Source organism: Scyliorhinus torazame, chromosome 5 (genome assembly GCF_047496885.1).
Source record: "Scyliorhinus torazame isolate Kashiwa2021f chromosome 5, sScyTor2.1, whole genome shotgun sequence".
NCBI lineage: Eukaryota > Metazoa > Chordata > Chondrichthyes > Carcharhiniformes > Scyliorhinidae > Scyliorhinus > Scyliorhinus torazame.
Window position 1 is genome coordinate 142,120,185 of NC_092711.1, and position 8,128 is coordinate 142,128,312.

General features: G+C 49.5%; 1 protein-coding gene across 1 annotated transcript in view; it reads right to left on the minus strand.

The window, feature by feature from the left end:
* Positions 1-8,128, minus strand: part of LOC140417947 (uncharacterized) — a 106,815-nt gene that overhangs the window by 60,474 nt on the left and 38,213 nt on the right. The gene's annotated exons all lie outside the window — the stretch shown is intronic.

The window sequence follows — 8,128 nt, forward strand, 5'->3', positions numbered from 1 at the left end:
CTGCACATTCTCCCCGTGTCTGCATGGGTCTCACCCCCACAATCCAAGAAGATGTGCAGGGTGGGTGGATTGGCCATGCTAAATTTCCACTGAATTGGAAAAAAAAATTGGGTATTTAAAAAAATTAATCAATTCATTGACGGGGATTTGGGGGCCGCTGGTTAGGCCAGTATTTTTTGTCATCCCTAGTTGCCCTTCAGAAGGTGGTGGTGAGCTGCCTTCTTGAACTTCTGCAGTCCCTGAGGTGTAGGTACACCCACTGTGCTGGTAGGGAGGAGTTCCAGGATTTTGCCCCAGCGACACTGAAGGAACGGCGATATATTTCCAAGTCGGTCTGGTGAGTGACTTGGAGGGGAACCTCCAGGGGGTGAGGTTCCCAGGTATCTGCTGCTCTTGTCCTTCTAGATAGTAGTGGTCGTGGGTTTGGAAGGTGCTGTCTGAGGAACCTTGGCGACTTACTTCTTGACTTACTGTATCTTGTAAATAGTAAATAGTACACACGGCTGCCACTGTTTGTCAGTGGTGGAGGGTTTGAATGTTTGTGGACAGAGGAGCAATCAACCTGGCTGCTTTGTCCTGGATGGTGTCGAGCTGCTCGAGTGTTGTTGGAGCTGCACTCATCCAGGCAAGTGGAGAGTATTCCATTATACTCCTGACTTGTGCCTTGTAGATGTTTGGACAAGCTCTGGGAGGTCAGGTTGTGAGTTACTCGCTGTAGGATTCCCAGCCTTTATTTCGCTAAGAAGGAGATACAGAGCTTTCCGGGAATGGAGAAGGGGGTGGTGTTGGCAATTTATGGGGCGATTTGAGGAGAACAGAAGGCCCACTGGAGGGGATTAAGGCAAAGTGGGAGGAAGAGCTGGGAGAGAGCATGGAGGAGGGATTGTGGTGCAAGGTGCTCTGGAGGGTAAACGCCTCAACTTTGTGCACGAGGTTGGGGCTGATAGAGCTGTACGTGGTGTATCAGGCGCACCTCACAAAGGTGAAGATGAGCCGACTCTTTGAGGAGGTAGAGGATGTTTGTGAACGTTGCGGGGGGGGGGGGGGGGGGGGCGCAAACCACGTTCATATGTTTTGATCCTGTCCAAAGCTGGAGGGGTATTGGTGGGAGGTGTTCAAGGTAATTTTGAAGGTGGTACATGTGAGGCATGAGCCGGGTCCTCTGGAGGCCCTATTCGGGGTATTGGATCGGCCAGGGTTGGAAGCGGGTGCGGAGGCAGATGTTTTACCCTTCGCCTTGCTCATCGCCCAAAGGCGGATCCTGTTGGGGTGGAGGTCAGTTTCTCCACCCTGTGCCCTGGCGTGGCGGGGGGATCTGTTGGAGTTTTTAACACTCGAAAAAGTGAAGTTTGAGTTGAGGGGAAGGGTGGAAGGATTGTACAATTCATGTGTTTATTATGCACTTTCAAAAATTGGATGACATTGAACAAAAGAGTGGAGTGGGGGTGTTGGGGTGGGGTTGGACTGTGTATGTTGTTGGTGACTATGTATGGGGTTGTATGGTGAATTCCTGAATCCTTTTCTTTGATGTTTGTATTTAAAATGTTGAGGGTTGTTTGAGGGTTGGTGGGAGGGAGGAATTGTTGGCCAGGGGATTGACATTATATTTGTTACTGTTGATTGTTTGTCGGTGGGTGTAAATTTGGATGAAAATGTGAAAAAGGAGAATAAAAATATTTAGTAAGAAAAATAATTCCCAGCATTTAACCTGCCCTGGTAGCCACAGTACTAATATGGCTAGTCCACTTCAGATTCTGATCAATAGTAACCCACAGGATGTTGTTTGTGGGGGATTCAGCGATGGTAATGCCATTGCATGTCAAGGAGCGGTGGTTAGATGTAAGGGTAGCACAGTGGTTAGCACTGTTGCTTCTCAGCTCCAGGGTCCTAGGTTTGATTCCAGGCTAGGGCCACCGTCTGCGTGGAGTCTGCACGTTCTCCGTGTCTGCGTGGGTTCCCTCCAGGTGCTCCAGTTTCCTCCCACAAATCCTGAAAGACATGTTGTCAGGTAATTTGGACATTCTGAATTCTCCCCCTGTGACCCGAACAGGCGCCGGAATGTGGGGACTCGGGGCTTTTCACAGTAACTTCATGGCAGTGTTAATGTAATCCTACTTGTGACAATAAAGATTATTATTCTCATCTTGCAGGAGATGGTCATTGCCTTGCACTTGTGTTACACCCTCGAGTGAGGAAATCCCTCATCTCAGCTTTCTCTCCATTTTCCTGCCGGTTTCCCATGACCCTTGACTCCCTCGCCAATCAGAAATCTGTCGGGGGGGGGGGCCACGTGAAGCGGCTTTTCCGCAGGTTCTGGTGCCACTCGCCTATAATCTGTAATTTATCCTGATTTCCCGGCATTCATCGAATTAATGCCAGAATTAATAGTTGTTCTCATGTCCCTGGAAGACTTCAGGATTGGTTTTGGTGAGATTATGCCGAAATATGTCAAGAAATCTATTGATTGGGCGGCATGTGGCGCAGTGGTTAGCACTGGGGCTGCAGCGCTGAGAACCCGGGTCCGAATCCTGACCCTGGGTCACTGTCCGTGTGTAGTTTGCACATTCTCCCCATGTCTGTGTGGGTTTCACCCCCACAACCCAAAGATGTGTAGGGTAGGTGGATTGGCCATGCGAAATAGCCCCTTAATTGGAATAAAGAGATAATTGGGTACTCTAAATTTTATTTAAAAAAAGAAATCTATCGATAAAAGAGTGCAGGCGGATTCAGTGGGGGTGGAGCCGCCTTTTGAACATGGCGGCCTGACCCTCAGGAGGTCCCCCGACCCCGCGCTCTCCGGGACTCTCTTGGAGGCGGTGAAAATGATGACTGCCGACATTCTCCATGTTATTGACCAGAGGCTGAGTGAGCTGACTCAATATCTGTGAGCTCATGAGGCCGAGCTGCAAAATATCACGGAAAGGATTGACGATCCCGAGGAGAGAATCCAGAATGTTGAGCAAGATGCCTCCTCGGCAGAGGCAAGAATTCAATCCTTGGAAAACCGGTTGAGTGGTGTGGTGGACTCCTGGAGGACTTGGAGAACTGAGGGTGAGAGAAAGAACACCCGAGTCGTCGGCCTGCCAGAAGGTGTGGAGGGTAAGGTTCCTGTTAGGTTCTTCAAGGGCTGGCTGCCACATTTTCTCAAGATAGATGTGAAGCCTGGGTGTTTCAAATTAGAAAGGGCATCGGATCCTGTCTTTGAGGCCAAGGGATAGTTTTCATCCCAGGCCTGTAATCATTCACTTCCACAACTTGAAAGATCACCAGAGGGTCCTGGAGACGGGTAAGGTCATTTGGGACCTGGCTCCATGAGGGACTGAGGATTTAGTTCTTCCAGGATTTTTCGGCAGCCACAAAAACGAGATACAAGGTCTTCCTTTTGGTTAACTCGACCCCTGAATTCCCCACTCCATTTTGTGGAGGACGTGTGACGTTTATGCTCGGGGCTGATTATTTCTCACACTGCTAATAAAAGGTGCAGGATGCTGGAGAACCAGCGGCGTCTGGAGGTTTGGCGAAGGTGGCGGAGAATCATATGGAGGGCCCGAGTAAGCTATTGCTGAAGGAGGTTAACGCAGCAAGAGTGGCTTTGGACTCCTATCGACTCAGCAGGTCGAGAAAAGTTGAGAGTTTGTGAGGGAGAAGTTGTACGAGTTTGGGAATAAGCCGAGCAAATACTTGGCCTGTTTGACAAAGAAAAAGGCCGACTTTAGAGTGATTCCCAAAGGCCATCCTGGTGTGGGGTGATGGTGTAGAGAGCTCTGCGCTTCTTTCTTGAAAAGAGGCCTTAACAATTCCCATCTACTCTACTCCGCCTGGCTGAACTCGGTCTATCTCTCAACAACTTCTCCTTCAACTCATCCCACTTTCTCTAAATCAAAGGTGAAGCAATGAGTAGCTGCATGGATCCGAGCTACGCTTGCCTTTTTATGGGGTATGTGGAACATTCTTTGTTCCAGGCCAACCCAGGTCCCCTCCCACAACTCCTTTACCAATTCATTGATGACTATTTTGGTGCCATTTCAAGCTCCCGTCCGGACTTGAAAAATTCATCAACTTCACTTCTAGTTTCCACCCCTCCATCATTTTCACCTGTTCCATCTCAGACACTTCCCGTCCCTTCCTTGACCTTACTGTCTCCATTTCCGGCAACAGTCTATCCACTAATGTCCATTACAAGCCCACTGACTCCCACAGCTATCTGGACTACAGCTCTTCGCACCCTAAATTCTGTCAGGGCTCCATCCCTTTCTCGCAGCTCCTTCGCCATCGCATTTGTTACGATGGTGCTTCGAAAATGTGTTCCTTCTTCCTCAACTGTTATTTCCCACCTACAGTTGTGGACAGGGCCCTCAACAACATGCGGTCCATCTCCCGCGCCACTATCCTCGCCCTGCCCCTCCCAGAACAAGGATAGAGTCACCCTCGTTCTCACATTTCATCCCACCAGCCTCCATATGCAAAGCACAATCCTCCACCATTTTCGCCAACTCCAGCGTGATGCCACCACCAAACACATCTTTCCTTCCACCCGCTGTCAGCATTCCGCAGAGACCGTTCCCTTCAGGATAGTCTAGTCCACTCCTCCATCATATCTAACACCTCTCCCATCACCCATGGCACCTTCTCATGCAATCACAGGTGTAACATCTGCCCCTTTACCTCTTCCATGCTTAACATCCCAGGCCCAAAACACTCATTCCAAGTTAAGCAGTGTTTCACTTGCACCCCTTTCAATTTGGTTGATTGCATTCACTGCTTCCACTGTCGTCTCCTCTATGTCGGAGAGACCAAACGTAGAGTGGGTGATCGCTTTGCTGAGCACCTTCGGTCTGTGTGCATTCAGGACCCTGACCTTCCCATTGCTCACCATTTTAACACAAGACCCTGCTCCCATGCCCACATGTCTGTCCTTGGCCTGCTACGATGTTCCAGAGAAGCTCAACGCATATTGGAGGAGCAGCATCTCATCTTCCGGTTAGACATGCCTTCCAGTCTGAACATCAAATTCAACAACTTCAGATGATTAGCTCTACCCACCTCGACCCTTTTCGTTTTCATTCCATCTCATTTTAACTGTCATTTACCTTTTATTTCTTTCTTCATATATATTTCCCCCCCAATCTTATTCTCTTTCCTTACCTTTTCTCCCCTTTGCTTCCCCCTTTCTCTCATTTTACCTCTCTCCCACCCATGTCCCCCTTCTCCCCACATCTATATCTGTCACACCTTACCCTCTGATTTTAGTTTCTCGGCTGTTTGACCTTTCACATCTTTTATTCTCTCTGGGGACTATCATTAGCACTCTTTCCCCTTGGTTTCTGTAGCTATTAGCCCTCTTTCCCCTTGGTTTCTGTAGCTATTAGCACTCTTTCCCCTTGGTTTCTGCGACTATGACTCATCTTTCATTCCCTCACACTACAGTATAAATATCTCCCACTTTCTAAGCCTTTTAGCTTTGACAAAGGGTCATCTGGACTCTAAATGTCAGCTATTTTCTCTCCTTACAGTCGCTGCCACACCTGAGATTTTCCAGCATTTTCTCTTCTGGAATATAATGTTGCTGCAAGTGACCTATTGAAGGCCAGAATGAGAAAATAAATGGAAAAGTGGAGAAAATAAAGTGTTTTACTCACAGATCTTGGGCACAGGATGGAGCTTCAGTCTTTGTGAAGCTCAAATGTCATCCAGACAAATCCCCCGCTCTCAATAGCTGGAGGACTAGAGTCCTTCCGGACCTCCAATCTTTCCATTGGTTGCTGGCCGCCTGAAGACAATGGGCAACGGGTGTCACGTGGTCATTGATGCTCATTTTACCTGAGGGAATAATCACCACCGCGCATGCGCCTCTTCTCCTCTCGATATGCTCCCTCCACAGTGGATGGAGAGGTTTGCCCGGCGCTGGGGACTATGGGAGATTCAGCCGCCATTACCCACCCGGAGCCCAGTCTACAAACGTCTGGGACTGGGATGAAAAGAGGGAGTGGAGAGCACAGAGTACATGTGGGTAGTCACTGGATTTTTTTGTGACGCCCCTTAGCACAATGTTTTGTTAACATAGAACATAGAGTGCAGAAGGAGGCCATTTGGCCCATCGAGTCTGCACCGACCCACTTAAGCCCTCACTTCCACCCCATCCCCATAACCCACTAACCCCTTCTAACCTTTTTGGTCACGAAGGGCAATTTTATCATGGCCAATCCACCTAACCTGCACGTCTTTGGACTGTAGGAGGAAACCGGAGCACCCGGAGGAAACCCACGCAGACACGGGGAGAACGTGCAAACTCCACACAGACAGTGACCCAGCAGGGAATCGAACCTGGGACCCTGGCGCTGTGAAGCCACAGTGCTATCCACTTGTGCTACCGTGCTGCCGTTAACTTCAGGTGTAACGATTTAGACATATTGGGGAGTGTGAAACTGAACCCGAGAGTCAGCATCTTCAGGGGAGGAGAATTGGGATGAATTAGTGTTACAATCAATAGGGAGGAGTGTGTGGAGGCAGAGACAGGGAGAAGCAGTATTTTCTGTCATGATCATGAGCTTGGACAATTTTATCAAATCATTTGTGAAACCTGGATTTACAATGTCCCTTTGAATCACCTTGGGAAATTTAATTGCATTAAATGTGCTGTATAAATGCAAATTACTGTGTTATTTATTTATTTTTTAAAAAATATGTTTATTCAAAGTTTTTCAATAATTTTTACAAAACACTCCATTAAGGAAAGAAAATATACAAAAGAGAAATAAACAGGACAATACGCCAACAAACAAAGCATCTTAATCCTCTAACCCTTAAACGATTTAACAAATTAAGAACAAAAATGGGGCAAACGCCCCTTACATAAACCAAAACCTACTGTTCCGTGAGAAAGTCTAGAAACGGTTGCCTCCGTCTGGAGAGCCTTACACAGACCCTCGCAAGGCAAACTTTATCTTCTCCAACCTGAGAAACCTCGCCATGTCATTGATCCAAGCCTCCAGGCTTGGGGGCTTCGCGTCCCTCCACATTAGTAAGATCCTTCTCCGGGCTACCAAAGGGGCAAAGGCCAGAACTACGGACCCTTTCGGCTCCTGTACTCCCGGCTCGTCTGACACCTCAAATATTGCTATCCCCCAGCTCGGTTTTACCCGAGTATCTAAGACCTTGGACATAGCCTTTGCGAAGCCCCTCCAGCGCCGGGCACGCCCAGAACATATGGCCGTGGTTTGCTGGGCTCTCCGAGAACCTCACACACCTGTCCTCTACCCAAAAAAACGTACACATCCTCGCCCCTATCATATGCGCCCTGCGTACCACTTTAAACTGGATCAGGCTGAGCCAGGCGCAAGACAAGGAGGAATTAACCCTGCCCAGGGCGTCAGCCCACAGGCCCTCAGCGAGCTCCACGCCCAGCTTCTCCTCCCACTTGCCCTTCAGCTCCTCCACCGAGGCTTCCTCCGCTTCCTGCAGCTCCTGGTATATCGCCCAGACCTTACCCTCTCCGACCCACACGCCCGAAATCACCCTGTCTTGGATCCTCCGGGCAGGCAGCAGTGGGAATTCCCCTACCTGCCTCCTCACAAACACCCTAACCTGCATATACCTGAAGGCATTTCCCGGGGGTAACCCAAATTTCTCCTCCAGTGCCCTCAGACTGGCAAAAGTCCCATCAATGAATAGGTCCCCCATCCTTTTGATTCCCGCCCGATGCCAACTTTGGAATCCGCCATCCATCCTGCCCGGTGCAAACCTATGGTTTCATAGAATTTACAGTGCAGAAGGAGGCCATTCGGCCCATCGAGTCTGCACCGGCCCTCGGAAAGAGCAACCCACCCAAGGTCCACACCTCCACTCCATCCCCATAACCCAGCAACCCCACCCATCACTATGGGCAATTTTGGACACGAAGGGCAATTTAGCATGGCCAATCCACCTAACCTGCACATCTTTGGACTGTGGTTGTTCCGTATCGGGGACCAGATTGAGGCCCCCATCTCCCCCTGTGCCATCTCCACTGCCCCCAGATCCTCAATGTCGCCTCCACCACCGGGCTTGTGGTGTACCGCGTCGAATGTAGCGGCAACGGTGCCATCACCAGTGCCTCCAGGCTAGTACCTACACATGACGCCACCTCTAG